Here is a 21,614-nt window from a genome sequence, read left to right on the forward strand (position 1 = left end):
TAAACATGGAGTTACAATAAGATCCAGCAATTCCACTCCTTGATATCTTCCCAAGAGGGTGAAAACATATGTCCACAAAAAACACAGGTGCATGTATGTTCATAGCAGCATTATTCAAAATAGCCCCAAACTGAAAAAAACCCAAATGTCCATCAACTGATAAATGGATAAGTACAATGTGGTACATGTATACTTGGGATATTACCAAGTCATGAGCAAGAGTGAGGTACTGATACATTCTAAAACATGGATGAATTTCAAAAACATTATGATAAGTGAAAGAAGCCAGTCATAAAAACCATATATTGTATTATTCCATGTCCATGAAATGTCTGGAATAGGTAAATCTATAAAGATAGAAAGTAAATTAATTATTCCCTCAGGGTCAGGGTGGGTTGGAGCGGGGCACAGAGAATAACTGCAAACGGGCATGACATTACTTTTTGGAGAATAGAAAATGTTCTAAAACTAGACTGTAGTGATGGTCTGTGAGTATGCTAAAACCAACTGTACCCTTAAAATAAGTAAATTGTATGGTGCATAAATTTTATATTAATAAGCTTTTAAGTCCACAGAGGTTTCCATTTTTGTGAGGGGACTCCTTTCTATCATTTATTAGTAAATCTACTCATTAAATATCAATTGTGTTGGATCCCCAATACTAATATGCAGATTTTCTTCATCCCAACTATTTGTGGGCTTAAAAACTATAATTTAAAAACTACAAATGAAACAACTGCTATCTGAATTGGTTGACCCAAAGTAATCTGATAGAAAGGAAACAGCTTCAAAGAAATCTGAATTTATCCACAGAATATTATCAGCTTGCTTTTTGAATGTTAACATATTACTATTGAATTAGATTACTGTTCATTAGCATGTTAATCAGAAATAATATAGAAGTGTGAATAGAAACTCCTTAGGAATTCATGAATCTGTCTTCAATATTTATAGGCACCTGCTGTGAACTTCAGAATCCTAGAAAGAACAGAGGATAATTCCTTTTTAATCAATCCACAATCTTACAAAGGATTTACTTTTAGCCAATTTTGAGAATATTACATCTAGCTTGTCCCCTAGCATCAATGACAATATAAATTTTTCTTAAAAGATGTCAGCTATGGATTTTCAAAAGGTAAGGGACATAGTCCCTCCAAATATAAGTTATTTTGAATGTATAAAACCTATGTTGACAGCCATCTAAGTGAAAAAGATACACTGAAAGTCACATGAGATATCAGGAAAATATTGAATGAATGAAAACCACACGTTTCTGAGTATATCATTCAGGTAATCTTCCTTTACCTGTTTTTTTTTTTTAATTCCAAATTTGACCAAAACAGTGTAATTGTTTTGTTATTTATACTGTAGATGCTATTTACTTTGGCAAAGGATACTAGAAAATCAGTTAAATTTGCCTTGACCTACATCACCTATACATAGCTTAACAAAATTTTTTTAATTTAAAAAACTTCTAAAATTAATCTTTTAATTTTAGTTTTAAAATTATCTTACAACAAAAATAAATTGTTTATATACTTCAATAAATTTCAACCTACCTATAGATTCTTATAACCACCACCACACTCAAGAACCAAAACATTTTCATTTTCACCAGCCTCAAAAGACACCCTCATGTTATTCCTTAATAGTTGCACTATCCCTCCCACTCATAACCTCTGAAAATGACTGATCTGTTTTCCATCACAATAGTACTGTCTTTTTTGAGACTGTCACATAAATGAAAACATACAGTATATAACATTTTGAAACTGACTTCTTTCACTCAGTATAATGTCTTTGAGATTCAATTAAGCTGTTATAGCAATAGTTTGTTCTGATGTTTTTCCTTGGTAGTATTCCATTGTACAGATGCACCACAGTTTATTCTTTCAACAATCGAAAGCCATTTAGGTTATCACCACATTAGGATGGCCATGAATAGAGCTGCTACAAGTGTTTATGTACAAGTTTTTGGGCAAATATAAGTTGTCTTTTCTCTTGGGTAAATACTCAGGAGTGGGCTTGCTGTGTCATATGGTAACTGTATGTCAAACATTATAAGGAAGTGCCATCTGGGAATTCCCTGGTGGTCCAGTGGTTAGGACTCAGCTTCACTGCAGGGGGCCCAGGTTTGATCCCTGGCCAGGAACGAGGATTCCACAACCCGTGCGGCATGGCCAAAAAAAAGAAAGTGCCATCTGTCTTCCAGAGTGGCTATAACATTTTGCTTCCTCACCAGTAATTTGTGAGAGTTCCAATTAAGTTTCATCATTGTTTCATCCATTCTGGCATTTGGTACTATCAGTATTCTCCTCCTCCTCCTCCTCCTCCTCGTCCCTCTGTTTTGCCATCCTAAGAGGGTACCCTTAAGCTAATTACCATACATTGAACTTGATATCAGGATGTGTATTATCAGCTTTGCCATGAACCTGGCTCCCTTTCCTAACCTCAATTTCTGTATATGTCAAATGGGAACTAAGATAATTTTTCTAGTTCTTATATAGTGGTTTGTGGAGTTGAATTAGATAGATATAAAAGCCTTTGAAAAAGGATAAAGTATGCATATGAAATTTTTTTTTATAAAAATCATTTTTACTTTTAACTGTAAATCCTTATTTTAAGGTAGAGAGAATATCAATGGTTAACCTTTAAACGTCTAATGAGGTTCTGTGATCGTGAGGAGATGGGTAATGACATGATTTATCAGATTTTATCAGGTTTTTCTTTAACTGAGAATGAATAAATATTCTTAACATGCGCCAGCATCTAAACTGGAAGGTGTGAAATATAACTGTGAGGGGTCTGCAAGTTTTAGGAATTAGAAATCAGAATAACAAATTTATTTGAAATGTAAACTACTTGTTTACATTTTAATTGTAAATAATTGCATTTTAAGAGATTGGATGCATACTGCTAGTATTTTTCCATTAGGTTTCAGGAGAAAAAAAAACATGTACACACTTCTGTAAAACTTTGAATCTGCTTCTTTCTTTTCTCTTCATAGGGAAAATTTCTAAGTGAAGGGCTGAGGGACTTAATTTCAGAAACTCCATATTTTATTTTATTTTGAGATGATGAAAAGAAAAACTCAAGAACACATTGCCATTTTGACCTTCATAGCAAGGTCTAATTTTTAATAAAGGAAATAAGAGGCTTAATAATAGTATACTCTACCAATATGAATGTAAGAGTCAAATAGAAAAACAGATTCTGCATGTAACTATTTCCTTGATTGCAATGGACTATATCTATAAATATTTTACTCTGCTTTTTAAAGCACTGTTTCTCCTTTATCCTTATGCAGTTTTATCATGAGAAAATGTTGTTAAAAGAAATTTGTCACTTTCCAAACTGGGTTACAAAATCTATTGTCACTTCCGCTTGAGCACTACAATTTATCCAACATGCCATTTATCTCATTACAAAGTTCATTTTCATATTATCAGAAATGACACACATTCTGGTGATGAAAGGTTTGAATTTTGACCACAATATTAGAAGTTAATTTTTTTTTAATCTTATCCAGCCCACTGTTCTTCCTTATTTTTGCTTATAGCAAAAAGCTTTGCTACTCAAAACTTACCCAATAATGGTAAGGACAGAGAATTTTATAGAAATCTTTGATTACTGTAGCCACAGTTTCCTTCCAAGTTTATGGGCAAACTTTCTATCTCAGATTGTCTATATAACATTCTTCTATCAGGCACCTAAGCTGTTTAGAATTAGAAGGTATGGTTTGAGGCCTGTAACTTAATCCCTGCTAAACCTTGATCAAATACCTGATTCACTAATCTTAATCCTAAATGAGAATGACAACAAAATATTAGTAGCATCTATTCCACAGAGCTATGGTGAAGATGAAAATAATATGACATATGTCAAAATGTGTTGTAAACTGCAAATTATTTACAACTTTGGATATAATTATTAGTATAACATTATGTCACTAAGTCAGCAAATGCTTATGTGGTTAAGATAATGACAGGAATAATACTCTGAGAACATGTATTTTTGATCAGGCACAAACTCAGTATGCTCCATGTACTCCACTCTATCCTGCCCCCTACTTTCCAAAATTCTTGGTGTGTGAAGGCAGTAGGTCTGATCAACACTAACTTGATAAAAGCATTCTGATTCATTGTTCCAAAATCTTCTGATTCAAGATTTTGAAATTGTAAATAATTTCAAATTCCTTAGGATCTACAAACTGTCATCTTTGTTTATCCAAATAGCAGTAAAAATCAGCTCTGTGAAAAGTTAACATATAATCATATGAGTATTATCTGAACGAATGAAATGTTTGGGTTTACAGTTTCAAAATACCCTAACTCAACAGGTCAGGATGTCAGAAAGAGTAATCAAAGCAGAAGGTCAGTATGCTATGAAGCAAACCTTGCCCAGAACAGTCACCAAGCAATGTAAGTTATCAGCCTTGGCAAGAGCCTATGCTGCTTGCACAAAACAATCCATCCACCTGTAAAGAATGGAGAGGAGAAAACAATAAACATGCAAATGTACTCCCATTCTTTACAAATAGATTTGTATATTTCTTCAGTAGAAGAATGGAGGAAATAGGAATAGAGAAACAAAAGCAAAGTTTAATAATCCCTTGGATGAACAAAGTAAACTTGAAATCTATATATTCCAAGTCTGAAAGTATTGCCTAAAAATATAGACTCTCAGGATAACAAATTTTTGTCAGGTTATAATCAGTTTTTAATCATTTGTTCCACATTATAAATTTCAGACAATAAAACTACCATCATTCATGAAAGCTTAATACAATAAAAGAAAATATAATGAGAATGACTAATATTTTTATCCTGCAAAATATATTTAAATTTAATAGAAAATTTTCAATATGTAAAGTGGTAAATTCAATTTAAAAAATACTTATAAAATGGAAAATATATCTCCTTGATAAAGTCAAGAAACATGAGAAGTGTCAGTGGCAATCAAAAAAATAATAATTTTGACATGTTATTATCCACTAATCAAAACAAGCATCAAAAAATAGATTTAAAAATGGATGCAGGGGCTTCCTTGGTGGCGCAGTGGTTGAGAGTCTGCCTGCCAATGCAGGGGACATGGGTTCAAGCCCTGGTCTGGGAAGATCCCACATGCCACGGAGCAACTAGGCCCATGAGCCACAACTACTGAGCGTACATGTCTGGAGCCTGTGCTCTGCAACAAGAGAGGCCGCGATAGTGAGAGGCCCGCGCATCGCTATGAAGAGTGGCCCCCACTTGCCGCAACTAGAGAAAGCCCTCGCACAGAAACAAAGACCCAACACAGCCAAAAATAAATAAATTAATTAATTAATTAAAAAAAAAAAAGCAGTTCTATGCTCAGCCCCAGTAAAAAAAAAAAAAATGGATGCAGTGGGGGAGTGATGTCAGCACAATGGCAGACTAGAAAACCCCAAATTCTTGTTATCCTACAGAAACATCAAAGGAACAACCAGAAGCCATTTGAATCAACTTTGTTAGAGGTCTGGAATATAGTCAAAGGTTTTCAATATGCAAGCATATGCCCAATCAAAAAATAATCAATGTTTAAAGTAGAAAATTTTGTGGCATTTTTACTCACCATCACCCTGCTTACTCCCTGGTGCAGTGACAACATCGATCTTCAGTGGAACAGCTGGCTCTCATTGCTCCTCTGTAAGAGAAAAGAACAACCCTGAGTATTCCGTTGGTTCTAACTTTTCTGCTCTGTGTTCTATGCTTAGTCATGTGGGCTCTGCACTTTGTAAAAGAATGTTGCCTATAGCCTGAAATCTGCATGATAGCCCATTCGCATGGCTCTGCTTCCCAGGCTTAAACTTTAAAGGTGTAACACATTTCCATTCATATAGAGATAAAAAGCTGCAGAATAGACAGTAAGATGTGTCTTCTTGGAGGTTAATAGGAACATCACAACCAGACCTTCCTGCACAGCTGCAAGAACAAAGGATAATCACATCCTCTCTGGGGTCTGGTCAGCACCAGGAAGTTTACAACAACCAGCCACCCCCCTCCCCTTTTAGTATAAAAGAAGCCTGAATTCCAACTTGGTTCTTTGGGACACTAGTCTGCCATCTTCTTGGTCTGCTGGCTTTCCAAATAAAGTCCTTATTCCTTGCCCCAACACCTTATCTCTCAATGTATTGGTCTGTCAGGCGGCAAGCAGTAAAAGCTTGGACATGGTTAACAGCTCCTTCAACCTAAGGGAGCAGAACAGATCTTATTTGAAAATTTTTGTGTAAGTCTGTTCTAACTCGACTGGGCGATACCTAAAAAACTGAAGTGAGGTGATCACTCTCTTTTGTATGACTCAGAAAGCATAAAGGAAAAATGGCAGGCACTGCTTATAAAAATGATAAGGTGACAACAAGACACCAGGGACAAGAGACTTGAGGAAAAGAATGCAGTAGGCCATCTAAGGCCCAGAAGAGAAGCTGGAGTGACATTCTTTGAAAAATTAGGACATTCAAAAGCACCTGTGTATAGGAGGAAACACAGAAAGACAGAAGGCTCAGGCACACATGATCAGAAAAGTACTGAGAAGATTTCAGCTTTCAATTTGGGTGATTCATAGACTCAGATCAAGCCTAGCTTAAGGGTAAAGGAGTACCCCAATACAGAGCCAGTCTGCAAATAAGAGGTTACCACTCTTCTTTTTTTTCATTTTATGGTAGGTTTTTGTTTGTTTTTGCCTTATTTCAACTCGTGGCAGTAAAGAAATCTCTGTCCATACATTAGTTGAACATGAGCTAAAGGAACAGAGACTTTAGTTACCATACTTGATAAGTAATAGTCTTTGCAAAAAGAAGAAACAAACGAAAGTCTCAAAATAAAAGGACCACTACAGCCTTCAACAATAAAAAACAATCAAAAACATTAAACCCTGATGAAAAGGGAAATTTGATTTCCTTAGTTAGCATATTGTCACAGTAAAATGATCAATTTTCAATAAAATTTATGAGACAAAGAAACAAGAAAACATGGTTAACACAAAGGAGCAAAATATGTTGACAGAAATCCTCCCTGAGGAAGTCCAGACATCTGACTTAACTGACAAAGATTTTTAATCATTTGTGCCAGATATTCTAAAACAGCTAAGGAAAAATGTAGACAAAGAATTAAAGAAAATCAAAGAAATTTTATATATATATATATATATATATATATAAAATTATATATATATATATATACATATAAAAATGAGAATATACCAGAGATAGAAATTATATTTAAAAAAAAACCTAAAAGAAATTCTGGAGCTGAAAAGTACAATAACTGAAATGAAATATTAGCTAGAAGCTTTAACAGAAAATTTAAGGCAGGAGAAATAAGAAAACTTGAAGATAGGGAAATTAATATTAGTGAGTCTGAAGAGGAAAAAGATAAAATAGTGGAGAAACATGAGCAGATCCTAAGGGACTTCTGGGACATCATCAAACTGACCATATATGCACTATGGGATTCTCAGAAAGAGAAGAGAAAGATAAAGGGGCAGAAAGATTATTTGAAGAAATATAGCTGAAAATCCCCAAAATTTGAGAAAAGATTTAAATCTACAAATCCAATGAGCTCAACAGAGTCCAAGTAGGATAAATTCAGAGATCCACACTGAGATCTATTATAACAAAACTGCCATAACCCAAAGACAAAGAAAGAGTCTTGAAAGCTGCTAGAGAGAGGTGGCTCACCCAAAAAAAGGATCACCAATAATATCAGCAGAGTTTTCATCTGCAACCTCAGGGGCCAGAAGGCAGTGTGATTATATATTTAAAATGCTGAAAGAAAAAACAGGTCAACCAAGAATTCTATATCTGGTAAAAATGTCCTTTAAAAATGAGGGGGAAATTAAGCTACCTCTAGATAAGCAAAGGCTGAGGTAGTTTATCACCACTTGACTTGCCCTGTAAGAAATGCAAAAGATTTCCTTAAAGTTGAAATGAAAGGACACTAGTCAGTAACTCTAATTCATATGAAGACAAAGTCCTGTGGTAAAGGCAAACACAAGGGTAAATATAAAAGCTGGTATTATTACAATTTTGTTTTTTAACTTCACTTTAAATTTTCTATAGGATATATGTTGTATAAAAGCTATGTAACATACAGAAAACAAATAGCAAGATGGCAGAAGTGAATCCTTCTTTATCAGTAATTACATTCAATGTGAATGGATAAAAGTCTCCACTCATAAGGCAAAGATTGGCAAAAAAGATCCAATGATATACTACCTACAAGTGACTCACTTTAATACTAAAGACACAAGTAGGTTAAAAGTGAAATAATTTTGGAAAACATATTTCATGCAAATAGTAATCAAAGAGAGTAGAGGTGGCTACACTAATAGACACATTAGACTTTAAGTTAAAAACTGCTGTGAGAGACAAGGAAACATATTATATATTGAAAGGGTCAGTTAACCAAGAAACTATGGCAATTATATGTAAACCAAACATCAGAGCCCCAAAATATATGAAGCAAAGGTTAAAAGAATTGAAGGGAGAAATAGATATTTCTCTAATAACAGTTGGAAACTTTAATATTCAAATTTCAGTAATGCATAGAACATCTAGACAGAAGTTCAATAAGTAAATAGAGGACTTAAACAACCCTATAAACTAATTGGACCGGACAGGTAGATAGAGAAAACTATCCCACAACATTTTTCTCAAAGTGCACACTGAACATTCTAAAGGTTAGACCATATGTTAGGCCACAAAACAAGTCTTAAAAATTTTAGAACTATTTGAATTATACAAGGTATCTTTTCTAATCACATTTGAATAAATCTAAAAATAAATAACAGATGAAAACTGAAAATACACAGGTATGTAAAAATTAAACAACACATTCAAACAACCAATGAGTCAAAGAAGAAAACATGAGGTAAATTAGGAAATACTTTGAGACAAATTAAAACAAAAACATAACATATCAAGACTTATGGGATCCAGTGAAAGGACTGCTAAGAGAGAAACTTATAGCTGGAAATACATACATTAAAAAAGAAGAAAGATGTCAATTCAACAATGTAAATTTATATCTTAAGGTGCTATAAATAGAATAACAAACTAAACCTAAACCTAGCGGAAGGAAGGAAATAATGAGGATTATAGCAGAGATAAATAAATTATATAATAGAAAATCAATAAAGTAAACCAATAAAACCAAAATTTGGTTCTTGGAAAAATTCAAGAAAATTAATAAAACCATTAGTTAGACTGTCTAGAAAAAAAAGAGAAAGGGCTCCAGTTACTAAATCAGAAATGAAAATGGGTATGTTACTACAGATTTTACAGAAATAAAATAATTATAAAAGAATACTATGAATAATTATACACCAAGAAGTTGGACAACCAAGTGACATGGACAAATTTCTAAAAACACACAACATACCAAGACTAACTCATGATAAATAGAAAATCTGAATAGACCTATAACTAGTAAGTAGATTGAATTAACAATTAGTCTCTCAACAAATAAAGCCCTGCAACAGATGCTTCACTAGTAAAGTTACCAAACACTAAAAAAAAAAAAAACCTAACACTAATGTTTCTCAAACTCTCCAAATAAATGAAGATAAGGAAATACTCCTTAACTTATTCATTGTGGCTTACATAACCCTGATACCAAAGCTAGAAAAGATGCTGAAAGAAAATAAAACTGTAGACCTATACCCCTTACTAATATTGATGCAAAATTCTCAACAAAATGCAAGCAAACCAAATACATCAGCATACCAGGAGGATTACAAGACATGAGCAAGAGAGATTTATTTCCAGATTGCAAGAAAGTTTCAACATACAGAAGTTAGTTGATGTAATACACCAAACTGATAGAATAAAAGGGAAAATGATCATACCAATAGAGGAAGAAAAAGCATTTGATATAATTCAACACCCTTTCATGATAAAAACATTAAATAAATTAGTAATAAAAAGAATGTTCCCAAAGATGATAAAGTTCATATATGAAAACCCCACAGCTAACATCATACTCAATGTTGAAAGATGAAAGCTTTTCCTATGATCAGGAACAAGAAAATGATGCTTACTTTTCCTACTTCTATTCTGCCTAGTACTGGAAGCACTAGCCAGAGCAATTATGCAAGAAAAATAAATAAAAGTCACCCAAATGGGAAAGAAAAAAGTAAAATTATTCCTGTTCACAGATGATATAATCTTATAAGTAGAAAATCCTAAAGATTCCACACCTAAATAAACAACCAAAAAACCTTATTACATCTAAAAACTGAATTCAGAAAATTTGCAAGATATAAAATCAACACACAAAATTAATTGGTTTGTTGTACACTAACAAAGAGCAAACCAAAAAGGAAATTAAGAAAACAATCCATTTACAACAGAATAATAAACAATAAAATACTTAGTAATAAACTTAACCAAGCAGGTGAAAGACTTGTACACTGAAAACTACAAAATCTTGCTGAAATAAATTAAATCAGACATAAATAAATGGTCTGACATCCTGTTTATGGATTGGAAGATGTAATATTGTTAAGATGACAGTACAACTCATTGAGTCAATGCAATTCAACTCATTCAATTTAACTCAATTCAATTCAACTCAACTCATCTATTGAGTCAATGCAATTCCTATCAAAATTCTAATGTCATTTGTAGCAGATGTTTTGGGGAGGATTAAAAATTTTCCCTTTGTTCTACCTCATTAACTATTCTGCTAATAGACAATATTTATGTAAGGTAGAAACAATAAAATCATTTTAATATTTTTTCATTTCAATAAATATATCTCCTTTATGGGAAGCTGTCATTCACAAACAAGCAACCTGAAAGTAATTTCACAAGAGACTTTTGTCCAGTCAGAACTAAATACATACATTACTTAGTCTAATAGTCTTTTTGAGGAGGCTATATAATGTGACCCTACCTTATTTAAGTGTTATTTCAAATTCTGTTAGTCTTACCCTTGATTTCTTCTCTATTGTGTAATTCTTCCTCTTAAATGCCAATATTTGTTTTAGTATTTCTCTAATGTTAGACTGTTGGCCTTGGAAACTTCCCTCAGCATTATTTTATTTTGCCCTGTCTTCACATTTATTTTCCACATGCTTTTTGCTAAAGAGTTAACAACACTGCATCTTTCCCCTTCTCCACCTTTGTCCAACTATTTCTAACCAAACCTGTTGGGTTGCTATTGGAATAAATGATTGATTACAACCAGTCACCCTAAGCTGAATCTGGCTCATAGACATGTTTTGTTTTGCATGGCATTTTAGTCTGCAAAATAATTTGAATTATTTTGCATTGAATTGCATTTGAATTAATTACCAACATAAAAATCAGAGAAAGTCACGTTAATGATTTCCAGCTTCTCTTAAAAATGAGTAAGTCTGGTAACAGAGGGCCCTTGTGGCAATACTGGCCAGAGTTGAGTGGGGTTTACCCCTTACACATGGAGCAAGGTACTTTCCAGGTCATCTGACTCCATCACATTTACCTTACTTCAATCAATCTGCTAAAATTAGTTGGTTTACCTTTCTGTGAGCAACTGAGTTTGGTGCATTTCTCACCAACTATCTCTGAAGGGATTTTAAGGAAGAATTCTCAGAATTACTGAAGCACTTTGGCATCCCTAGACTATTCACGATTTCTTCAAAAGGAAAAGCAATAGCACACATTTGAAGTTGTAAGTTCTGCTAAATTACAACAAACAAATAAACATACACATGTGTACACTTCACCAGTGTTATTATTTTATATTCTCACTGCCTTTTCCTTTATGGTGTTTATGCTATTGCATATGTAAGATTATTGCCTTTTCTCATGTTTTCTGAGAATTACATGAAGTATGAACTTAGGTCTGTGGTGATAAGCTGTGCAATAAGTTCAAATAAGATGCATTATTTTATGATTCATTTCTTTAATGTATTTTTGTCCTGGCTTTAGAAGTTTCATTGCCTTTGCCTTTTGGTAAGAAAATCCCTTTGTTGTGCTGGTATGACCGTGCAGTTGGAAACGTCTCACTTTATACTCTGTCTTGGTCTCTGCTTCATGCTCTGAGAAGAAATCAGTGGGTTTGACCATTTTGAAATATTTGGCTTGAAAATTGTATTTTATATGGTTTCAAGTTTCATTTCTTAGCTACTTCAGCTTAGGATTTTGAATTAGAGATAAAAATCAGATAGGATTGTTAAAATAAACATGCCTTTAAAGCATATCGTGTTGAGAAATTTTTACTGACACTTTACCTTCTTTTTGTACTGTTTGACTATTTTCTATTGTTTCTCTTTTTATTTTTTGTCTCTTCAGAGATGCCAAGCTGATGACTCTTGAACCTCCTTAATTGAAGATACTGAATGCCATCCCTGGGTATTTTGAGATGGAAAACAAAATATTGCCGCTACTTCTAGGTAATGACAATAAGCATAATGCCATTAGAATCTTCTGTAACAAAATGAATCCGCCTTGCAATGCTGTTATTAAAAGATATTATGATTATGCACCTTCAGAATATAACTCATCTTCAATGCCTAAGACCAGCTAAACCCTTAAAAAGTCCCAATCTAGATTTAGGCTAGATATTAAGTGGGGTTATAAGTACTTGGTTAAATACAAATATATGTTTTTACAAAAATGGTCTGATTTTCAGCAGTTCTCTCTCCAGTGAGAAGTAGAATTTCACAAGCATCTGCCTTCTAATACTTGTGAGACATGAGTATTATTTTATGTCTAGGCTTCATTTTAATTCCTAAGAGTGTTCAAGTCATTTTAAAAACTGAGGGCATGTATCATTTCAGCAATACGTATCTAGATTGAACTAGGTCTGTCCAAATCATAAAAAGTAATGGAATTGCAAAGGATGTGTGTATATGTATAGGTACGTGTGCAAAACAAACTCAGTAAAGCTTGAACTCCCGTAGCATAATGCATTAGTCATCTACTGCTATGTACATCATTGCCCAAATTGTAGTGGTTTGAAGCAACAGCATTTATTATTTCATAGTTTCTATAGATCAGAATCCAGTGGGGCTCAGCTGTGATACTGCCTCAGGGGCCCTCACAGGCTGCAGTCGAGATTCAGTAGGACTGCGGTCTCATCTCAAGGTCTGACAGGGAAAGGATCTGCTTTCAAGCTTACTCATGTGGTTAATGGCAGGATGTAGTTTCTTGTGAGTTATTGGACTGGGTCTTATTTCTTTGTCTGTAGACCAAAGGCTACCCTCAGATCCTTGCCACATGGGCCTATCCATGTAGCAGCTAGTTTCATTAGAGCTGGCAAGCTAGAAGCCCAGAGAGAGTTATGACAAAATTTAGTCTTTTATAAACCAATCTGAAAAGTGACATCCTATCACTTTTGTCTCACTTTATTGGCTACAGAAGGAAGTCAATGTGGGCCTGGCCCACATTCAGGGAGAGGAGGTTACACAAAGGTGTGAAGACCAGAAGGCAGGGGTCATCAACAGTGATATCAGAAGCTTTCAACTATAAGTAATATTTTTTTTCCAGATAGAAGCCCTGAAAAATGTGCTAGACTTGAAAGCCTAACAATCTGAGAGGTATTCACTTTTTATTAATTTTTTTAAAGTTTTTTTTTCTTTTTTTTTTGACCAGGCTGTTGACATGTATTAGGGACATGAAGATGAATAAAACCCATGGTTCTCATCTTCAACAAATCCATGGCTTAGGTGAAGAAGAGATTTAGTCATAGATCATTATAGCATCACAGCAAAAGTGCTAGGACAGAAATAGGCACCAGAGACAAAAAGAACATCATTCAAACTAACTTGGGGGTGAGTTAGTGAGGGCTTCAGAGGCCGGGAACACTTTACAGAAGAAAGGGCACTGAATTGGAGTCTTAGAGAAAGAGGAGAATTCATTTACTGATTCCTCCCACCAAAATATCTACATATATATTGAGGAAAAGAGAAGAAAATGCGCAAAGGCATGGGTGTGAAAATATCAAGGTGGGTACAGAGGAAACAACTCTAAACTTTATAGAGTTGCTGGAGAATCAAATACACAGCAGCAATTGAAACTGATGAGGTAGCAGAGAACCAGAGAATGGACAGGTGTGTGTGTGTGTGTGCGTTTTGTGGAGTGAGTTGGTGGAGAATGGCCAATTTGTAAAGCCACCTAACAGTTGAGACCACATCTTTTACATGATGATGAGTCACAGAAAGAGTTTAACCAGGATAATACCAGGATAATTTAACTAGTATGATCAGATTTGTATTTTGGCAATTAATTTATGTACAAAACACTTCCAAAACCCGTTGAATTGTGTGACAGTCTATAATGATTTTGTTGTTTTTTTCTTCCTTTATAAATACAAACATAAGTATATTCTCCCTTTATAAATATAAATAAATATAAAAAGATCTAACCATCTCTTAACTTCCTTTCACTTCAATAAAATATCTCGTTCTGCCCCCTTTCCTTGTGTGCCACATCTCAGGGTCGCCATCCCATCCGAGATAACCTAGGACTCTTTTCTTCTTTGAAGAGGCAGCCTTTCATGAAGATTAAAGGATTATGAATCCAAAAACCTGCTCTGCTTCATGCTAGCTGTGTGACCTTAGTCTTAGATTTCTCATCCATACAATGATGACAAATAATATCCACTTTACAGTGCTATGAAAATTAAGTCATGCAAATACCTATACCTATCTTCAGTTCCTTGCGAACAGCAGTAATCTCCCTTATTCATCGTTTAAGCTCCATATCCCAAATACTTCTCTGATTTCCCAGCCTACAAATTCTCCCTTTTCAGAACACATAGAGTGTATTCCAAATGCAATACAAATTTGGCTCTTATATATATATTTTTTTCTTGAGTGGTGGAATTTTTATATATATAGTTCTTAATTATAAGTTCCTAAAGAGCTTATTTTATTTATATTTGTAAATCCCTCTATGCTCACTCCTTCATAGGTCACTCACAACTACCTCACATAGAATAAATGTGCTCTTTTCTTCTCTCTACACACATAAATGTATAAATAAAAGGGAGAAAATAGACTATTGGATAGATCATAAGTAAATAATTATATATTTAGATAGGTAGTTTATTTAAAATATACATGTATATAAAATGGTTGCTGTGTGCAAAGCAAAACAGCACTTGACAAATGGATATAAATGTATCTGTTAGTTTATAATTGTCTTTTACTATCAGATGGGTATTGACTAGTCCTATGAGATGACAACAGCCATTTTTTAGTACTAACATGGAATTTGCACTTCAACAACGATATAATGCCTAAACTCAAAGACTACATCCTGAGCACCAAGAGAAGTATTCTCTATATAATTTTCACAACACGCCAAGGTGGGTATTATTTATTGTCTTTTACAGATCTGTGGAATCTGACTTGAAGAAGGGAAAAGCTCAATTCTTCCATCACGACTTTGTGCCTCTACTTGCAAGCAGCTTTTGGCAGGAAAGAGCTCTCTGCAGGAGACCCCTTTGTCTTATCACTAACCTTAAACCAGCCTACCCCCCATGCTCTACTCATCTCTGGCCAAAGCACACCTTTCAAATCTTTTAATCACACAATACCTTGACTACCTTGTGGGTTCTTTCCATAGATCAAAGAAATAGAAATGAAGAACAAGTAATTAACAGATGACCAGATCTCTTTCCTAACTTCCTCTTCAGTAATCTCCTGAGCAAACAGTGACTAAACTGTGTGAATAAGATAACATCTAAAGAAAAATCACAAGGAGTCTGAACACAGTGGGGGATGGCGATGAAGCTGACCCCCATCTCAGTGATTAACTGAGATTACTTGTCTTTTTCCCTTTAAAAGCTTTCATGGCAGAGAAGAATCTTCAGAGATGGTTTTGGGTCCATCATCCCCCCCAGATTGTCCATCATCCCCCCCAGATTGTCGGCGTTCTGATTAAAGGCACCTTTCCTTTCTACCAACATTTGTGAGTATTAGTTTTGTAAGTGGCAAGCAGCGTGGCCGGATTCGGTAATGTGTTCTCCCATCACAATGAGAAGGCCTGGGCCAGGTGAGTGTGGCGGCAGAGAGGCTCAGGTCTCTGCAGGGTCAGACAGGACCAAGGAGGGGCACATGATGAAGGGCACCGTGCTGCAAACCGGCTGCTGTGTAGCCTGTTGGGAGCAGAGGTGAGCCAGGTTCTTGTGTGCTCTGTGTCATGTGATCCTAGTACCACCCGCCCCCTGCAACCCCCGGGCTTGGCATCGGAAATCAAGATTATACATTTGATTCCGGTGGTTCACATATAATATCGTTTATTTATCTAACTCAGGATTGTCATTGGCATAAGGCGCAGACACAACTGAAACAAGGCAAAAGCTTCTGCGGAGTAAATTAACATGCGGGCAGAGGGGTGAAACCCATACTACCCTGAGAATCTCAGAAACTGACAAAGCAAAACTATGGGGAATTTTATTGGATAAAAGCCCTTCTGTCGTAGCCCATGAGTAATATTTGTTGAATTTACATATAAGGCAAGACCAAGCACAACCTACAGGTTTATCTGTGTGTATATGTATGAGGGAGAGGAGGGGTGTGGAAGGGAGTTGAAACAAAACAAAATAAATCATATAATCTTAAGGAATTTGGACTTGGAGAAACCTAGATTTAAATTCTAATTCTCTTGCTTTGTAGTTGTTTGACTTTGGGCTATTTTTTTTCCAGTTTGATACAAACATTTGTCATTCGGGAATGAGTACAATGATGCCTTCTCCGCTGGGTTATGAGTATTTAGTGACATGGGATATGTAAAAGCCTTGCACAGTGTGGGGCACAGACCACATGTTAATAAGAATCCACCCTCCTTCTCCCTGTGTCCCTCTGTGTCCACCGCAGTGGTATCGGCATGAAAACCGACTTTACTAAGAACTGCTCAACTGACTAGAAACTGAACAAGCTCAGTGGTGTCAGTAGGTGGAGGTCTCATAAATCTTGTCTGGTGGTGATGGCATGATAAAGATTGTGCTATTGGAATCCCAGATGTGGATGCAGGTTGCCATGGCTTCTAGGCGAGTGTGAATCTAAGTGCTTGCTTCTGGCTCATTTGGAGAGAGACAGGAGGGTGAGTACAAGTAGTGAGGCTTCTGTGATCATTTGTTAAAATGACTTTTTAATGATGGCACAGACCATCATTAAACATAGACTGTTTTCGCATCTTAGGTACACAGTAGAAAGGGAAACATAAATAAATCACATTCTTGAGCTCTTGGCACAAAACCAATGAAAGAACTAAAACAACTTAAAAAATGAGAAAAAGAGCTGTAAAATTTACATTTAAATATGCTCACTGATTTTTTTCATTTGCATACAATTAGTTAACTAAAGAACCAAGGTTTCCAAAGGTCAGAAGACACCTTTTTACAAATGCGAAATTCCATTTTTCTAATAATTGCGATTTAAAAAAATCCCAAATTACTGATGAATATATGATTGACTTAATGTATTCTAAAATGAGACTTGGTGACTTCCACAAAGTTTGGAGGAGAAAAAAAAATGTATTCCTCTGTTATTTTAAGGTGTTATATTGGACCACTTATTCATATTTCACAAATAAAAAAATACTTAAATTATATAGATCTTTCTCAAGTCTAGCTCCATTTCCACCACATGAAGGGAAGAGTACTGACCTTGCCTGCATTCATGAACAGCTTGACCGACTTAGATTCAAGATTCACATGGTGTATTTTCAGTAATTTTTCTATGTGCCTCAACCATGTTGCCTCAGTTAGAGAGACCAAGGGCACTAACCTTGTCTTCTCTGTTACCAAATCAGGTCTGGCTGCTCACCTCTTAAAAAATTTATACTCGCAAAAGCCGGTGGAAAGGAAAGTTGCCTTTAATCAGAATGCCAGCAATCTGCGGAGATGGTGGACTCAGTGTCCCCCAAAAACCATCTCTGAAGATTCTGCTCAGCCATGAAAGTTTTTAAAGGGAAAAAGGGAAGTAATCTCAGTTAATCACTGAGATGGGGGGTCAGAGTGATCGCCGTCCCCCACTGCGTGCAGGCTTGTGGACTCCTCGTGATCTTTAGATGCTGTCTTGTTCACACAGTTTGTTCGGGAGATTACTGAAGGGGCAGCTAGGGAAGAGATGCAGTCCTCTGTTAATTACTTATTTTTCATTTCTACTTCTTTGATCTATGGAAGGAACCAAGAGATTAGACAAGATATTGTGTGATTAAAAGATTTGAAAGGTGTGCTAGGGCCAGAGATGAGTAGAGCACGGGGGTGCCTGGTTTAAGGTTAGTGTCAGAGACAAAGGGGCCTCCTGCAGGGACTTCTCTCCTGCCAAAAGTTGCTTACATCTCTTCTTTGTTTATTCTCAGTGGTGCTTTACATTCAGTCATGACTTTCTTCTTCTGCTATTTCAGTGCTTCTTAGATATTAAGAAGGGAATACCCCTGGAAAGGGAGTGGATTGCTTTGATCACGATGGTATCCTTTTCCTTGTGGAGTTTTGTTGTGGTGACCCCAATTCAGCTGCACAATCCGTATGAAGAAAACCTGGGATCATCAAGGTACTTTCTTCCCTTTATCGGCTGAAAAAAATGCACAACCTAAAAGTTGAGAATTATGCTTTATTCGGCAGGCAAAACTAAGAACTTAAGCTTGGAACATAGCATCTCAGAGAGCTCTGAGGGATGGCTCCTAAGAGGCAAGGGAGGACCCAAGGTATATAGGAGTTCCTGCCACAAAGGCCAGGTAGTTGGAACATCAAAAGATTACCGTTAATTAAAGAAAACCAGACATCTCAAGTTAAGGAATTTAGCACCTTTCTATGTATGGGAAGATGCAAGAGTCTGGGCTCACTGAAATCACTCCTCTGATGTGCACCTTAGCTGTCTTGGGCCAGCATCCTGTGCTTTCTCATCCTGAGTCCCCTCAGGGTGCACGTTTGAGGGGTGACTGCAGTGGCTGAGGGCTTGGCAATGGGCAGCCGGTTTATCGCCATCCTGAGGTCCCTCAGGGCTCACCTTTAGGAGCAGCTGTAATGTGATGTCTTGATGGCTGCAACATCCTTTGTTTAGTGATATGGCAAGCAACATTTTTTCATTGACACTGTTCACAGGAATCCAGGGATCCTTGTACTTACTGAAGTCAGAGCAATATCAATTATCTTTCCATAGCTACTTATCATTGCCATTTAGTAATGGATAATAGGGGAGAAGGGGACAATACAGTTAGAGCTAGTGATTTATCTACTTAATCTACTTTTTCTTCCCCTGCAAAATGGTAATACTCATGTAACCTTTAAAATGTTTTGGTGGGTACTGACATGTGGCCTTGAAGGCCAAAGTCATGGCACTTGGTTCACAATAGATGCATAGTATATTTTGGTTAAATTATCTTTCCATGATGGCTTAATATACACTGATCTTCATGCCAAGAGAAGGCTTTGGGCTGGGGAGGACACAAACATTAGTGTAACCTGGGTGGAAATTGCTAGGAAAATTATAAAGCAGAAAGGAGTAAGGTTATATGCACTTTCTTTTCAGAATCAGAGATACAGCTAAAAATGTTTTAATACAATGTTGGCTAGCATTTCAGGTTATGTTTTCTGGCCCCTTGCTTTTTCAGCAGTTTAGAGGGGAACTATGCTAAATAAACCGTATACGCTTTTAACCAATCTGAAGACATGAAATCAATATTTTCCACTAATCCAAGGAAGTGTCTATTTGAAAGCCACTGAATTAAGGAGTGTGGCTGGTTTTTGAAATATCCAGATGCTGGAAGCTATTCTGGATACCTTATCTTTCCTCAGATCAGACAGATTCTTTGCTCCGGCAAATTTCTTTATCCAGTCCCTGCCTCGGGGGACAAGGTTGGTAAATAATCAGCTGACTCAAATCATTTAGGGTCAAAAATGAGGTCTGGACTAAAATAAACAGTACAATGTATGCCTAGGTTTTGCTGCCTCAAGTTATTCATGGAGTTTGAGAACATTTTCAACCATAACAGAAATATTTCAACAAGAGCTCAGTCTCCTATTGTGGCTATTTGAAGACCAGTGCATGGCACATAGTAGGGTCTCTTAATAAACACTATTACGATTGACTGAGTCAAAAGTCAGAGAAGGATAATCTGCAAGAGGAATCGACGAGGATCCAGGGTACTGCCTACAGAGGTTTTCTTAAACATTCGTAGCCTCAGCAAAGGTGCACCAAAATATAAACACTGGATGATTTAGGGTTATTGCTATTTTTTGTTATACTGAATTTTATTCTGTATTTTATAAATCAGTGACTCTCAGTGTGTGCTTCATAGACTCTTTGCAGTCTCCAAGACACTTTTAGGGGTCTGCAAGGCCAACATTATGTTTATAATCAAACTGAGATGCTCTGTGCCTTTTTTCCCCCGTGTAAACATTTGCGCTGATGGTGCAAGAGTGGCAGCGGGCAGAGCTGATGCGCCTCCCTTAGCACAAACCCAGTGGAGGCCCCAAACGTGGTGCTAGTTGTTACTGTAATCGTCACCACTGTATACTTGCGAGAAAACCAGAATGCCAGTTTAAAATAAGAATATTCTTTTTTTTTTTTTTTTTAATTTTACTTATTTATTTATAGCTGTGTTGGGTCTTCGTTTCTGTGCGAGGGCTTTCTCTAGTTGTGGCAAGCGGGGGCCACTCTTCATCGCGGTGCGCGGGCCCCTCACCATCGAGGCCTCTCTTGTTGCGGAGCACAGGCTCCAGACGCGCAGGCTCAGTAGTTGTGGCTCACGGGCCTAGTTGGTCCGCGGTATGTGGGATCTTCCCAGACCAGGGCTCGAACCCGTGTCCCCTGCATTGGCAGGCGGATTCTCAACCACTGCGCCACCAGGGAAGCCCCAGAATATTCTTGATGAAGTAAAAATTATTTTCAATTAAGTATCACTCCGTAGTACACATTCTTTCAATATTTTGTGTGGAAAAAAGCAGAAGGGCACATGAAGCATTTCTGCTGAATACTGAAATACAATGGTTGCCTCAAGGATAAAACACTTGTAGGACTGACTTGCAAGCTAAACTTTCTTCTTTGTTCATGGAACCCAATTTTTACTTGAACTAATGATTGAGAGACATAAGATGGTTATTGGGACTTAGGTATTTGGTGAATATTTTGATGAAAATAAACAAGGTGAGCTAATCACCTCAAGGACAATAACTGAAAGTATTTGGGCCAATAAGAAATTGCACGATTTCAAATAAAAATTAGATTTTGGAAAACTTGTATCAGCCAACATAAATATGACAGCCTCACAATATTCAACATTTTCTGATGAGATTGGTAAAGGTATGAATGATGGTGACTTTTGATACTGTATGATAAAATGTGTCAAAGTTTGGGAAATCTACATAAATTTAGTGAATGGATAGTCCTAAATGACCAAATCACAATGTAACAAAATCATGAATGGGATACAAGATTTATTCAAATAATCTGCATTATAACTGATCTTAAGAAAGTGAAATTTGTTGAGTTCTAATGTCCTATCAAAGAAGGTTATCCACAATAATCTGAAATGCCTGTTAAATAAAACTACATGTCTATGTGAACAGAATTTTCTTCATATACTAAAGCCTAAAGAACATATTGCAAATGACTGAATGCAGATAGAAGAATATGGCTGTCTTCTTTTTAGACACTGG

The 21,614-nt window shown here is 36.0% G+C and overlaps 1 long non-coding RNA gene across 1 annotated transcript in view; it reads right to left on the reverse strand.

Annotated features, from left to right (window-relative positions):
- Window positions 1-465: 465 nt before the first annotated feature.
- Window positions 466-21,614, reverse strand: part of LOC309662788 — a 198,863-nt gene continuing 177,714 nt past the window's right edge. The window contains exon 2 of the long non-coding RNA XR_014264963.1: window positions 466-5,664. This is a non-coding gene — a long non-coding RNA (uncharacterized lncRNA). The remainder of the gene's footprint in view (window positions 5,665-21,614) is intronic.

This window comes from Balaenoptera physalus (assembly GCF_965194825.1).
Source record: "Balaenoptera physalus genome assembly, chromosome: 6".
In the NCBI taxonomy this organism is placed as follows: domain Eukaryota; kingdom Metazoa; phylum Chordata; class Mammalia; order Artiodactyla; family Balaenopteridae; genus Balaenoptera; species Balaenoptera physalus.